Source organism: Schistocerca nitens, chromosome 3, assembly GCF_023898315.1.
Source record: "Schistocerca nitens isolate TAMUIC-IGC-003100 chromosome 3, iqSchNite1.1, whole genome shotgun sequence".
Classification (NCBI taxonomy): Eukaryota; Metazoa; Arthropoda; class Insecta; order Orthoptera; family Acrididae; genus Schistocerca; species Schistocerca nitens.
In genome coordinates this window covers 837,089,555-837,104,213 of record NC_064616.1, presented here as the reverse complement: position 1 = coordinate 837,104,213, position 14,659 = coordinate 837,089,555, and positions in this window count along the sequence as shown.

The following is a 14,659-nucleotide window of genomic DNA, read 5'->3' as shown; positions in this document are numbered from 1 at the left end:
CTTTTTCTGGCAAACACTTTGTACATGTCCTTTCTTGTGACAGTAAAAGCAAATAGCTTGGCGTGACGGGCAATTTTCACGCGAATGTCTAGTGGCACACCGCGGGCAAGATTTCACTGCATTTGCTTGCTTACGCGGCGCACGTGGTTGCAAGCGAGGCTGCCGCTGCGAAGTCGGGCGCGAGGGCCGCTTAGCGTCCCGTGCAGCGGGCCCGGCGGGCCGATTAATGTGACACACTGCTGGCGAAGTTTCAAATGATAACTGAGCAAAGTCAAGTGTGTCTTGCCTGTCCAATATGTCTATCACTTGTTGCAGGGAGGGATTAACTAGCTTCAAAATCTGTTCCCTTATGCGAACATCAGAAACGTTCTGTGCAATTGCATCACGCACCATAGTATCTGAATATGGGAGGCCACATTCACAGGCAAACGCGCAGTCTCTAGTAAGGCCTTGCAAAGTTGCTACCCACTCCCTATTAGTCTGACCGGCCGTACGTTTTGTACGAAAAAACGTATACCGTTTGGCAACTACATTTACTGTTTCTTTGAAATAGGCATCTAAAGCCGACAAAATTTCCTCGTAGGACAGAGTTGCTACGTCGCGTCGAGGAAACAATTTCACTATCACCCGGTAGGTAGACACACCGACACAAGAAAGCAAAAACGGCTGCCGCTCTTTACCTTGAATTCCATAAGCAGTGAGGTGGAAGTTGAACTGATCGGCCCACTCAGTCCAGCTTTCGGTTGTGGCCTCGAAGGGCCTAAATGGCGGTGCGACAGCGTTGTGTGGCTGCGGTAGCGAAGAAGCGGCTGCCGCCGCATCGGTTTGCAGCGCACGTTGACCCTGGACGAGCTGTCCAAGGGCTTCCAATAACGCCTGCGTCTGCTGATTCTGCAAGCGAAAAAATTCGGACAGTACATCTGGAGAATGCGGCGAAGCCATGACACAAGCAAATTAGAGCAAGTATAACACAAAGACTGCAACGTGGGCGCGGCATCACTCCTCGGCGCCAAAATATTGTTGTGTCGATTCCCTAAGGTCTCGACACAATGAGTGGCTAGGTGCACGCGAAACTAACGCAGACGGGCGTAAATTCTGAAACAGGAGACTGGATGAAAACTATAAAGAAAAGAAGAGAGATTTTAATATACTTAACTTTAATGTAGTCTTGTTCTTGTTGAAATACATCTCTTGCATAGTAGTAAGCAATTAGCAATGATACACATGGCGCCTTGCTAGGTAGTAGCGATGGACTAGCTGAAGGCTATTTAATCTGTCTCTCGGCAAATGAGAGGAATACTTGATAGGTCTAGTCGCAAGCTATGTCGTCCGTACAACTGGGGCGAGGTCATGTCCGTGTCTTGTGACCTGCCATGTGGTGGCGCTAGGATTGCGAGTACACAGTGGCGACACGCGGGTCCGACATGTACTACAGGACCGCGGCCGATTTAAGTTACCACCTAGCAAGTGTGGTGTCTAGCGGTGACACCACATAAACAATGATAAACAACTTACAATACAGAGAAAATAGCTTAACGCCGAGTCAAGTGTTTGACAAACTGAAAATAGGTACACGTCGCCTTCGTGACTAAAATTAAGACCAAAGCAAAAACGAATATTTGTGGTTTCTGGAGACATGTAGACAAGTGACATTTTGGGGCGTTGCTGTGTGTGGACTGAAAACTAAGACCTACGCGACACTAGTATTTCATGCATCCAACATGCAAGCATAGATACATACAGAACCAACAGCAAAATTATACATCATTGTCTGGTGTTCTAGCTTAAGGTGGCCTCTCCGATATTTCAGAGGACGATATTCCATCTAGAATGTGGACACTGGCATCGGGAAAGCCTTCCGACACATGTGAAACCACTCATTACGATCCGTTGAAAATCTATTGTTAATTGTTGGAATTGTGTTTTTAAGTGATGCAAATTTGTTATGGGCCGTTTGAAACGCATTTCGCTTTGTTGCTTGGTTGATCATGTAAGTTAACGTCTCGTACAACAAACTCTTAATAAAGTTGTATAGCTACTAGGTGGTTGCAATAGAAAACATTCAAGTAGTGGAACGCAACCATACTACTAGCTGTAGAAGAATTGCTGCCCAACTTGGTATTCCACAAACAAGAGTGATACGCTCAGTAAACGAGCACCGTCTGTATCCCTTTCATCGCGAGAGTGTACAACATCTACATGCAGGAGATGCTGCCGCCCGGCAAGAATTCTGTCAATGGATCATTGCCAATGAGCGATTAATTCCACGTATTCTGTTCACTGATGAGTTAACATTTAACCGCAACGGAATCAACAACACGGCAAGTCTCACGTATAGGCAAGTGAAAATGTGTACGCTATTGTGGAAACGAATTTTCAACGGCGTTTCTCAGTCAACGTGTGGTGCGGTATTATTGATGACCAACTCATCGGTCCAGTTGTTTCAGATAACCATCTTACTGGGGCACGGTATCTTGAGTTTCTTCAAAATGTGTTACCAGTATACGTGGAGGATATTCCTTTGGCAACATCAACTCTTATGTACTTTCAGTTTGACAGAGCTCCTACACATTCCGTACGCCCAGTGACACAGTATCTCAACACAAAGTATGCTGGTCGTTGGATCGGTCGCCGTGGAGTCATTGCTTGGCCACCGAGGTCACCCGATCTTACCCCATTGGATTACTGTTTGTGGAGGTGGCTGAAGAGTGACGCGTACAAGTGCAGAGTAAACACAAGAGAGGAACTTTAAATGGGTCAAATGGCTCTGAGCACTATGGGACTTTACATCTGATGGCATCAGTCCCCTACAACTTAGAACTACTTAAACCTAACTAACCTAAGGACATCACACACACCCATGCCCGAGGTAGGATTAGAACCTGCGACCGTAGCGGTAGCTCGCTTCCAGACTGAAGCGCCTAGAACCGATAGGCCACACTGGCACGCAGGAACTTCTAGCTCGCATTTTACATGCTTATGCCCAGGTAAAGAAATGCAACACTGAGCTCCGATCGGCGACACAACAAGAGCAGCAACATGCATCGAAGTTGACGGTGGTCTGTTTGAACATCTTCTGTGAGGAAACGTACACAATTAAACAAACCATAACATAACAGTATCTTAACTTACCGTCACCTACACTTTTCCAGTTCCTAGCTGTTTTCATTGGTTTACCCGGAGACAGTTAAGAAACGGGCATATGTTTGTTAGAAGTTTTTTGTTCAGAATCACCAGTAGTACCAACCGTCATTGCATGTACCTATCCTCCTGACTCACCCTGTGTAAATAGCGAGCGTAAAAAAGAGAAATAAAAAATCTGTTTTTTCACGCAAAATCCGAGTAAAGATAGATTTTGCAAAGCGAGTTTTTCACCTTATCCTAATAGTGCTTTTTTAAATTGATTTAGATCCGTTTCCGCGTATTAAATTATCATAGGAATGAATTTTACGTGCTGCAGTTTGCTCGAATTTAAACCATCGTATCTCGACAAAGGATAAAAATTGCTGGATAAAAAATTTCTGTTTGACTTCATCTATTTATCTATCTTCGTGCAAAATTTTAACCGAATTGTTCAAGTATAGAAGCGGCGCACTTCAAAAACCTGCCAGAAAAACGCGTTTTTTGTGCGTAAAATTCAAAAGAAGCAAGATTTTTGAAAGGGTTAAAACTTATCGTAGACCAAGGTGTGATACACCGCTAGACTAAATTTGAACAATTAGTCTCGCTCCAATCCGGAGTTGTTTAAGGGTGACTGTTCTTGCATGTAAAATCCGAACGGTGCACATGCAAATGGTGCCATTAGCTGAACATTAACGTCAGCCCGATTAAAATCTTTTGCAAAAAGGTATTACTTGATTCATACAGTTCGCTTTAACACCCCACCCCACACTAACCCCCCCCCCCCAAAAAAAATCACAATTCTGTTCGCAGCCTTTCTAAACATACTGTAGTTGTTACAGTGCTTCCACCCTGTAACGTTTACTCAGTTGCATTATATTCGTAGGTTCATGCGGTATGCCTTGAGTCCGATAGGATTTACTAGTACATCTCAGGTCTTCCTTTCATAGTGATATTTTGCACTTTCCTCCATTATGTCGAAGTTTCTGCCTTCTGAAGCACCACGTAATGATCGGTGTTAATGTTAGGACTACCCTCACTTTCGAGTTTATTAAATAATCATTTAGCGAATTGAGCCCCACTGATAACCTGGTACGTTAGTCTCAAGCCTTCTTCCTGAAAGATTTATGGACGAGAATCGTACGTTGCAAGTGTGTACTTTTACTAATTGAAGGTTGCACCCGATAGCTTTTAGAAAACAATTTGAGAGAGTGTTGCTCCATTCCTGGGGTGATAGGCGTAAAATTGGATTTATAATGCAGAGGCTTGAAAGAGAGGAGTTTAATAGGGGAGAGACTCCGCGTTGTTAATGGAGAGAGCCACTTGGCGAAATTAAGCCATGAATGCGCCTACTCACGTGGAAGCTCGTTCACTTCTCGAAGTAAACGGAAAGCTTTACTCCGTGTTGGAACTTCTGATACCAAGGACTTTGATGTAAGGAGTAACTATGGACTAAGTGCCTGCAAGCAGATAATTCTACTGATAATAAATATTATTATAGTATGTAGTATGCCAGTAAAGGACGCTTTACGTAGAAGCATGCTACTACCAATGACTTTTCTAGGAACTGTGCCGGGCATTTGAAGCAATAAAATTCATGTCTAAGCTCCTGAGCTGCTTTCTTGTGGCCAAGCTGATGGTAATTCATCAAGACATGAGTCAATAATTATTAGAGGATGGACGGCAGTATCCTTTAAACAGCACACACCGGCCATGTTACTGAACTCCAGCGTCTGTTGGCTGAACTGCCGATTGATTTAAATGACGAGAAGCATGAAAAAATCTATAATGTACTGTTCAAGAGTAGCGACCTGAAGCGAGTTGTCGTCTATAGCAGGGCTCCACCGCATGCTGTACGAGCAGGCGGTGAGCGCAGGTCTGCGAGCAGCGCAATACGATATGGAGCCGTATGGAGATTTTTGTAAATGAGGAAATCGATCCTGTGGGAAATTCTTGGAGAAATATAGACTTTATTTATATTCCCTGTCGCATTACAGATCAGTTACTTCAAGCTGCAGGCCAGCGCTAATTGATTACTGTAACCTGATTGATATTCCCATTCAGATGCGCTATGAATCCTGCTTTTCCCCCCAACATGACTGATGATCCGTCTGTAGGCACATAAACTAATAAATTCCATGAAAAACCCACATTTTCAAATATTTATTCAACGCTGCTATAAATGTCACATACATCTGTGTGCTTGTGATATCTACATTTTCATAGAGTGCTAAAGAATACGCAGTAAACTCTTTACAAAGATTTTGCAAGCTGCTTTTGAATGGCGTTTACCATGTCCATTGTGGGACGCATGATTATCATGTTTCATAACGCCACGACACGAAACCGCTCTACCTGAACTGGACATAAATATTCAGCTGCAACTATCAAATATCCTTTTATTAAATCATTATCATGATAGGGCGCAAGGACTTTACTAAAAACAGTGCATTTTTTTTAGCTCATCCGAACGGCACACCCACTTGATATTTCTTCCTTCTCTTCTTCTTCTTCAGTAAGCTTTCTTTAAAGTTTTAACAGCTCTTTTACGTGGCCAGGTCGTTCGCATTTTTCGTATTCTTTTACGCAGTAACACATTTTGTGTCTATGTGTATTGATTTTCCTGGAAATATTCAACGTCTTATAATAGAGTAAACATCTTTTTATGTAAAATGATGATATTCATCACACTGCGGACTGAAGTGAGGAGACATTGCCGGTGTTTCACACTGGCGGATTTCGACAGCTGATATTAGATGGCACCGTAGTCAAAACTGACCCTCATCCACTTTATAGACGGCAGATCTGCTGTATTCTCGAGACGACATGATGCGCGTGCATTTCCCTCACTCCCCACAACGTCGCAACTGGTCTGCTAGAGAGCAAGAGCGTGAGCAGGCGAGTTGTTAAACCCTGGTCTACAGTAATTCCATTTCTCAAGTACCATTCCTAATCCTGAAATTGTATACGTCTGTAATGGATTTGGTAATCTAAGAATTATATGATCATGTAACTTCTCCTATGCATATACTGTGTTGTACGTTGCAAAATTCGGCCGAGCGGTTCTAGGCGCTTCAGTCTGGAACCGCGCCACCGCTATTGTCGCAGGTTCGAATCCTGTCTCGGGCTTGGATGTGTGTGATGTCATTATGTTAGGTTTAAGTAGTTCTACGTTCTAGGGGACTGATGACCACAGAAGTTGAGTCCCATAGTGCTCAGAGCCATTTGAACCATTTTGTTGCAAAATTCTGTGATGTGCTAATCAATGTAAAGATAAAAAGCACATGGAGCATCAGATTTGATGATTAAAGATGGAAGCAGAACAGAGACACGTCTGATTGGGAATCTATCATAGCACCATGCCTGTCGGGCAAAGGTAATCCACGCAATTAACAGGCACCACTGCTCCCAGTCAGCAGCTTCAAAATATGTGACCTGATTAAAAGGTTATGTGATGGACAGTCGACAAACTATTGCGAGTTTTTTTTCCTCTGAGTAAGAAAGGAAGACGGAAAAGATTCATTCCAAAATGGAAAAGCATTGTTTCTGTGTAAGAAGAAGATGTGTTCAAGTATAATGTACACCGACGATTAAGTTCCTTTTGCGATTGTAACAACGGATTTATTAGAGTCCATCTTATTACTTCCTCCCAAATAAGTCTCGCAGAATGACCACAAGGAGAAAGTCTGAGAAATTAGAGCTAATATGGAGGTTTGCCAACACTAATTCTTCCACCGCGGCATTTGCCAATAGAACAAAGAGGGTGATACTCTAGTACAAGAAGTACCCTCCGCCACAAACCGTAAGGTGCCTTACGGAGTAGAGATGTAAATGTAAAACTAGAGTCAGATAAAGTTTTGATAAAGGACCCATTTCGAGAAACGAACAGTTTGGATGCAAAATGAGTTAAGCAATCGTTTTTTTTTTTTTTTTTTTTTTCAAATTTCACGATACACAGACAGCGCAAGCAATGAGCTCTGATTTCTGTGCTATGCAGGAGTCAGTGAAATGGACAGTGTTTAGTGTGCTCTTCGTCGAGTGCTCTTCTACGTGACGAAGGATGTCTTCAATGTCGCAAGTGCGTCACGTTCGTGATGCCCTCCAGTTTAACGTTCCTGGTTGTGAACGTACCAGTTTCTCACTGCCGATGTTTGGTTTCAGGGAGAGCATAAGGGAACAATTGACAGGAATGGGGGAAAGAAATACAGTAGAAGAAGAATGGGTAGCTCTGAGGGATGAAGTAGTGAAGGCAGCAGAGGATCAAGTAGGTAAAAAGACGAGGGCTAATAGAAATCCTTGGGTAACAGAAGAAATATTGAATTTAATTGATGAAAGGAGAAAATATAAAAATGCAGTAAATGAAGCAGGCAAAAGGGAACACAAACGTCTCAAAAATGAGATCGACAGAAAGTGCAAAATGGCTAAGCAGGGATGGCTAGAGGACAAATGTAAGGATGTAGAGGCTTGTCTCACTAGGGGTAAGATAGATACTGCTTACAGGAAAATTAAAGAGACCTTTGGAGAGAAGAGAACCACTTGTATGAATATCAAGAGCTCAGATGGCAACCCAGTTCTAAGCAAAGAAGGGAAGGCAGAAAGGTGGAAGGACTATATAGAGGGTTTATACAAGGGCGATGTACTTGAGGACAATATTATGGAAATGGAAGAGGATGTAGATGAAGATGAAATGGGAGATAAGATACTGCGTGAAGAGTTTGACAGAGCACTGAAAGACCTGAGTCGAAACAAGGCCCCGGGAGTAGACAACATTCCATTAGAACTACTGATGGCCTTGGGAGAACCAGTCATGACAAAACTCTACCATCTGGTGAGCAAGATGTATGAGACAGGCGAAATACCCACAGACTTCAAGAAGAATATAATAATTCCAATACCAAAGAAATCAGGTGTTGACAGATGTGAAAATTACCGAACTATCAGTTTAATAAGTCACAGCTGCAAAATACTAACGCGAATTCTTTACAGACGAATGGAAAAACTGGTAGAAGCGGACCTCGGGGAAGATCAGTTTGGATTCCGTAGAAATGTTGGAACACGTGAGGCAATACTAACCTTACGACTTATCTTAGAAGAAAGATTATGAAAAGGCAAACCTACGTTTCTAGCATTTGTAGACTTAGAGAAAGCTTTTGACAACGTTAACTGGAATACTCTCTTTCAAATTCTGAAGGTGGCAGGGGTAAAATACAGGGAGCGAAAGGCTATTTACAATTTGTACAGAAACCAGATGACAGTTGTAAGAGTCGAGGGGCATGAAAGGGAAGCAGTGGTTGGGAAAGGAGTGAGACAGGGTTGTAGCCTCTCCCCGATGTTATTCAATCTGTATATTGAGCAAGCAGTAAAGGAAACAAAAGAAAAATTCGGAGTAGGTATTAAAATTCATGGAGAAGAAGTAAAAACTTTGAGGTTCGCCGATGACATTGTAATTCTGTCAGAGACAGCAAAAGACTTGCAAGAGCAGTTAAACGGAATGGACAGTGTCTTGAAAGGAGGATATAAGATGAACATCAACAAAAGCAAAACGAGGATAATGGAATGTAGTCAAATTAAATCGGGTGATGCTGAGGGGATTAGATTAGGAAATGAGACACTTAAAGTAGTAAAGGAGTTTTGCTATTTAGGGAGTAAAATAACTGATGATGGTCGAAGTAGAGAGGATATAAAATGTAGACTGGCAATGGCAAGGAAATCGTTTGTGAAGAAGAGAAATTTGTTAACATCGAGTATAGATTTAAGTGTCAGGAAGTCGTTTCTGAAAGTATTTGTATGGAGTGTAGCCATGTATGGAAGTGAAACATGGACGATAACTAGTGTGGACAAGAAGAGAATAGAAGCTTTCGAAATGTGGTGCTACAGAAGAATGCTGAAGATAAGGTGGGTAGATCACGTAACTAATGAGGAGGTATTGAATAGGATTGGGGAGAAGAGAAGTTTGTGGCACAACTTGACTAGAAGAAGGGATCGGTTGGTAGGACATGTATTGAGGCATCAAGGGATCACAAATTTAGCATTGGAGGGCAGCGTGGAGGGTAAAAATCGTAGAGGGAGACCAAGAGATCAATACACTAAGCAGATTCAGAAGGATGTAGGTTGCAGTAGGTACTGGGAGATGAAAAAGCTTGCACAGGATAGAGTAGCATGGAGAGCTGCATCAAACCAGTCTCAGGACTGAAGACCACAACAACAACATGTTTGGTCGGCTGAAAACGGTTCACAATGGTTCACATGGCCGGCCGGGGTGGCCAAGCGGTTAAAGGCGCTACAGTCTGGAACCGCGCGACGGCTACGGTCGCAGGTTCGAATCCTGCCTCGGGCATGGATGTGTGTGATGTCCTTAGGTTAGTTAGGTTTAAGTAGTTCTAAGTTCTAGGGGACTGATGACCATAGAAGTTAAGTCCCATAGTGCTCAGAGCCATTTGAACCATTTCTGAGTGTGGCGCCTAGAACAGCTCGGCCACCCCGACCGGCCTAAAAATGGTATGTGATGTTATAATTACCACAGATATTGAAGACGGCGTCCTCTCCTTACTTCTTATGCCAACCGTGTGGTAGGAGATTGGAAAGTGATCCGATTTTCAAATTTACTTTACATCCAAACGGCACATTTCCGGACATGGGCTCCTTACTGAAACTTCAGCTACTAAGTCCCATCAACTACCTCTAGAAGTCTGTAACATAAATTGTGAAACGCACTCTTTATTAAGTGAAATGAAGACACAGGCTCATTACTAGGTAGATCAAATGGCAATCTGCAAGTCAGTGATAAGATACAAGGAAAATGCAGTTGTCTGCAAAAGTGATTCTACTTGTACAGCTCGAATTTGAACACGGCTGAAGAGTATGGGGCACATATTAGTTCCTACTAACGGAGGACATTAATCGTGATTTCAGTGATAACAGGTATGTATGGAAGGCGAAGGAATTTAACAGAAAGGCCAATAACAAAATTTTGACTTGACAGACATTCGAGGAGATTCGTCATACGTGTCGCCAGTATCAGCTTGGATAATTTCGAGAACGATCTGTCATGTTTTCATGCTAAAAATATTCTTGAGACCCCTACCTATCTATCTAGTAGATATCGTGCAGGTAAAGCCGAGCGTATAATAACTGGTGCAGAGACGTCTATTCAACCTTTGTTCTATCCATTTATGCAACGGAAGGAAACCTTAATGCTTTACACAATAAAAGGTACTCTCTGCCATCAAATACACAGCGATGCGCAGAACAAATGAAGCTGTAAAAGTCACGCTTTGCACTACGCTTTCACCGAAGAACGTAGTCCACGTGTTTGAAAGCCAGTGTTGTTAGCGACCTGCAGAGTCATGATACTGCGTCACGCAGTTTGCATGTGAATGACGCCAGTGGCGGGACAGCCTCATGGAATTCCCCACGACATACCTGGTGCGGCGCAGCCGTGATTAGCTCCCGCTGTTCAAACATAGCTCGCCGGTCTATACAACTGCAAATCGTCTGCTTCCGTCCGTCGCATATATGCTCCCACGCAAGAGCCCCTTGATGAAACATAAGTTTTAATTAAACCACATGAATCTGAATTGATTGACTGTGAATAAAAATATTGCATCTGAGTAAACTGCATGTAATTAAATATGCTGTAACTTTGTAACCAGCATGAAACTTTTGGATAACGTTTATTGAATATGAATATAAGCACATGAAATTTATTCGCAGTTGCAAATATGGACAACCATTACCTTTATAATGGAATTACAAAAGTGAAAATTTGTGCCGGACTGGAACTCGAACCCGAATTTCCCACTCGTCCTGAGCTTTTGTCTTACAATTTGGCTACCCGTTCACGCTTCATGGCCGAACCCAAATTTCAATATGTCTTTAGCAAAATATCTACAACCTGCACTCGTACATCCACTATGTATATTCCCATACAGGGGAGACATTCTTAACTGAAAACCGCTTTCCCGGTGTCGCCGGATAAATACGATATCACAGTCCCTGTGTTGCTCGGAAGTACGATGCAATGTTTCTTTCGACAAGCAGGCAGGAAAAGGCACAGCGGCGACTACAGCCGTTATGGAATACATGAAATGCAATCGCAGTTGTGAATGTGGACAACCATCATCTGTATTTTTGGATAACATGGTTGTGGAGATGAAGCAGCGATTAGTATGATTAATCAATCATTCAAAAACAGTCTTAATCGCATTTATTATTAGTATACCACCAACCGGTTTCAACCCGGCGTACGGGTCATCTTCTGGGCGTTTACACAGTGAAATTGTATATATCCGTCAGAAAGATTCCATTATACAACAGCTAAAATTACGTAAATTTAAAATTTATTACCCATTGGTCGACTGCTGGTAGTGTCACTCCTGTCTACATAACGGCAGGAAACTATGCGAGACTAACCCTTCGTATGAGCTTTCTTCTTCACAATGATACATAGGTTGAAAAGAATACCACTAATACCGGAACAGACGCAGAACGAGATTAACATATTAAAACAAATTGCAATATCTAATGGATATAACGCAAATATAGTACAGACGATACAACAGAAAATACACGCCAGACACGCGAAAATACTCGAAAAGAGAACTTTTGAGTAGATACTGTATATGTGGACTATATCAGATAAGATAAATTGTTCAAGAGTTCGGATGTTACGATTGCTTTCTCTACAAATACCATAGCCAATAGTCTTAGGCATAGTATAGGAGATGTTAAAAACAAGATGCTTGCTAAATCAGGAATTTATAAATTGACTTGTAAAGATTGTAGCAAAATTTACATCGGGCAAACAGGGAGAAGTTTTAATACCAGATTTGAAGAACATACTACTGGAACAGCACGTAATAAATCACTCTTCGGACAGCATTTAGATATGGAAAAACATGCAGAAATTAATATAAGGGAAAATCTGAAGATACCGCATGTAACCCGAAAAGGACGTATGATCGATATTCTAGAGAGCCTGGAAATTTTTATACATAATAAACGGAATCCGGCAGCGGTGCTGAATGAACAAATAGAGATGCACGGTCAAATTTTTATCGAGCTATTCGAAAATATTATTTGTACAAAATGATGCTACTTTTCCTTTTATTATTTTAATATTTTAATTCCTCTAATGGGAACTACAGACGTGTCGTAAGCTTTTAACCTATCTTTAGATTTTTTAGGTTATCCTTGATTGTCGATATTTCTGTAACCTTAAAGTAGTGACAACATCTCTGTGGATGAAGAGCCATGACATACCGCTACCACGGTAACGGACGCCATGGAATGGGCAAAGATAACACCATACGAACACACCAGCTGCTACCATGACGACGGCGTCCTCGCTACACAGACTAGAGGGCGCCTGATATACGCTTTATAATCCATGGCAACGGCGTCTCACCACAAGGAGTAGAGGACTTTGTAGTCCTTCCATATTAGCCGTTTTAGTAAATTGACTCAAATGTTTTCCACGTAAATATACGAATAGATATATTATAATGCAAGACGACACCAGTTTTTGTCTGTCACAAATTGTTTTACTTTATATTGTGGCATATAACGTAATATAGTTCTACGAATTTTACGAGTTGACCACGGAATATTTGTTATTAATTGACAATTAACACTATAATTGCAACTCTTTTCAAATGGAATGGTTCCGTTTTCTGTTATTTACTGTCACTTAAATTTATGTTAAACCAAGGTGACTATTAATTACATATAATAAACTGTATTAAATGCCGTTGACCGCCGCTGGGGGTGTTGCCGTCTATTGACATTATCTCAGCACGCTATTTAAACCCATACGAAGGGTTAGTCTCGCATAGTTTCCTGCCGTTGTTTAGACAGGAGTGACACCACCAGCAGTCGACCAATGGGTAACATATTTTAAATTTACGTAATTTTAGCTGTTGTATAATGGAGTCTTTCTCGCGGATATCTATAATTTCACAATGTAAACGCCCAGAAGATGACCCCTACGTCGGGTTGAAACCGGTTGGCGGTATAATAATAATAAATGCGATTAAGACTGTTTTTGAATAATTCTTCATCTGTATACTCTGAGGTGCAAACGTCACGGGATACGTCCTAATATCGTGTCGGACCTTTCTTTTCCAGGCGTAGTGCACAAACTCGACGTGGCATTGACGCAACAAGTCGTTGGAAGCTCCTGCAGAAATATTGAGCCATGCTGCCTCTATAACCGTCCATAACAGCGAAAGTGCGGCCGGTGCAGGGATGGTTGTCCATATTCGCAACTGCGAATACATTGCATCTATTTCATAACAGTTGTAATCACCTCAGTGCCTATACCTTCGGACATACATGCACTTCCGAAGGAACATTGCATGGCACTTCTGAACAACAGAGGCACTGCAGGATTGTATGAATATAAGCCATTAAGATGTATAATGAATGTCTGTTAAAAAAGAGAAAAACTTCGTTATGCATGAAAAAGTATCCAGGTTTATATGAATTTTCTATCTTATCGCTATGACCTTGGTTGAGGTGGCGTCCCTCTTGATGGTGTAAGAGACGTGTAACTCTTTCCAATGGATCACTACGACGACCGTAGTTGCAATCGAAGTAGTTGTTCTTTCATTGTTACATTTACAAAAGGAAATGAACAGGAGGGGAACAGCAAACCCCCTAGTGCCTCAACCTGCTCCTCTCACATAGTACAAAGTGTCCTGCAGACTCAGTATCCCAATGCGGCGGTAGGGTCACCGTCAACAGAATCTCACGGTCTAATTACATAAGAGACTGTAAAGACGTTCCGAATATAGGTCTAGAAAGTGACACACAACGTGGGAATACAAGACGGTGCGTTATTGCTACACCCCTGCAGGAAGAAATTCTGTAGATGAAAGTTTCTCCCACGCTGGGATTCGAATTCGCAACCTCCACTACGGGTGACACTGTGATTTACGGTGTTCGAACGTGGTTCCATCTACATTTACATCCATGTGAATACTCTGCAAACCATTGTGAAGTGAATGACAGCAGGTACGTCTCATTTTACCAGTTATTAGTGCTTTTCCCAGTCCCATTCAGGTATGGATCGTGGGAGAATGACTGTTAATTGCCTCTGTGCGCGCTATAATAATTGTAATCTTGTCCTGACAGCTACGGCGAGCTATAGCATATTCCTAGAGTTATCATTTAAAGTCAGTTCTTGAAATTTTGTAAGTTGGATTTCTCTGGGTAGTTTACGTCTATCTTGGAGAGCCTGCCAATTCAGGTTTCTCTGCATGTGCATGACACTTTCACACGGGCCAAGAAAACCTGTAACTACTCGTGCTATCCTTCTCTGCATACGTTCCATGTCCCGTGTTAGTCCTATTTGGTATGGGTCCCATACACATTAGCAATATTCTAGAATGTGTCGCACGGGTGGTTTGTAAGCAATCTCCTTTGTAGAGTGATTACATTTCCCTAGTATTCTACAATTAAACTGAAGCTTGTCACCTCCCTTCGCTACGACTGAGTCTCTGTGATCGTACCATTTCACAGCCGCATAAAAATGTTACAC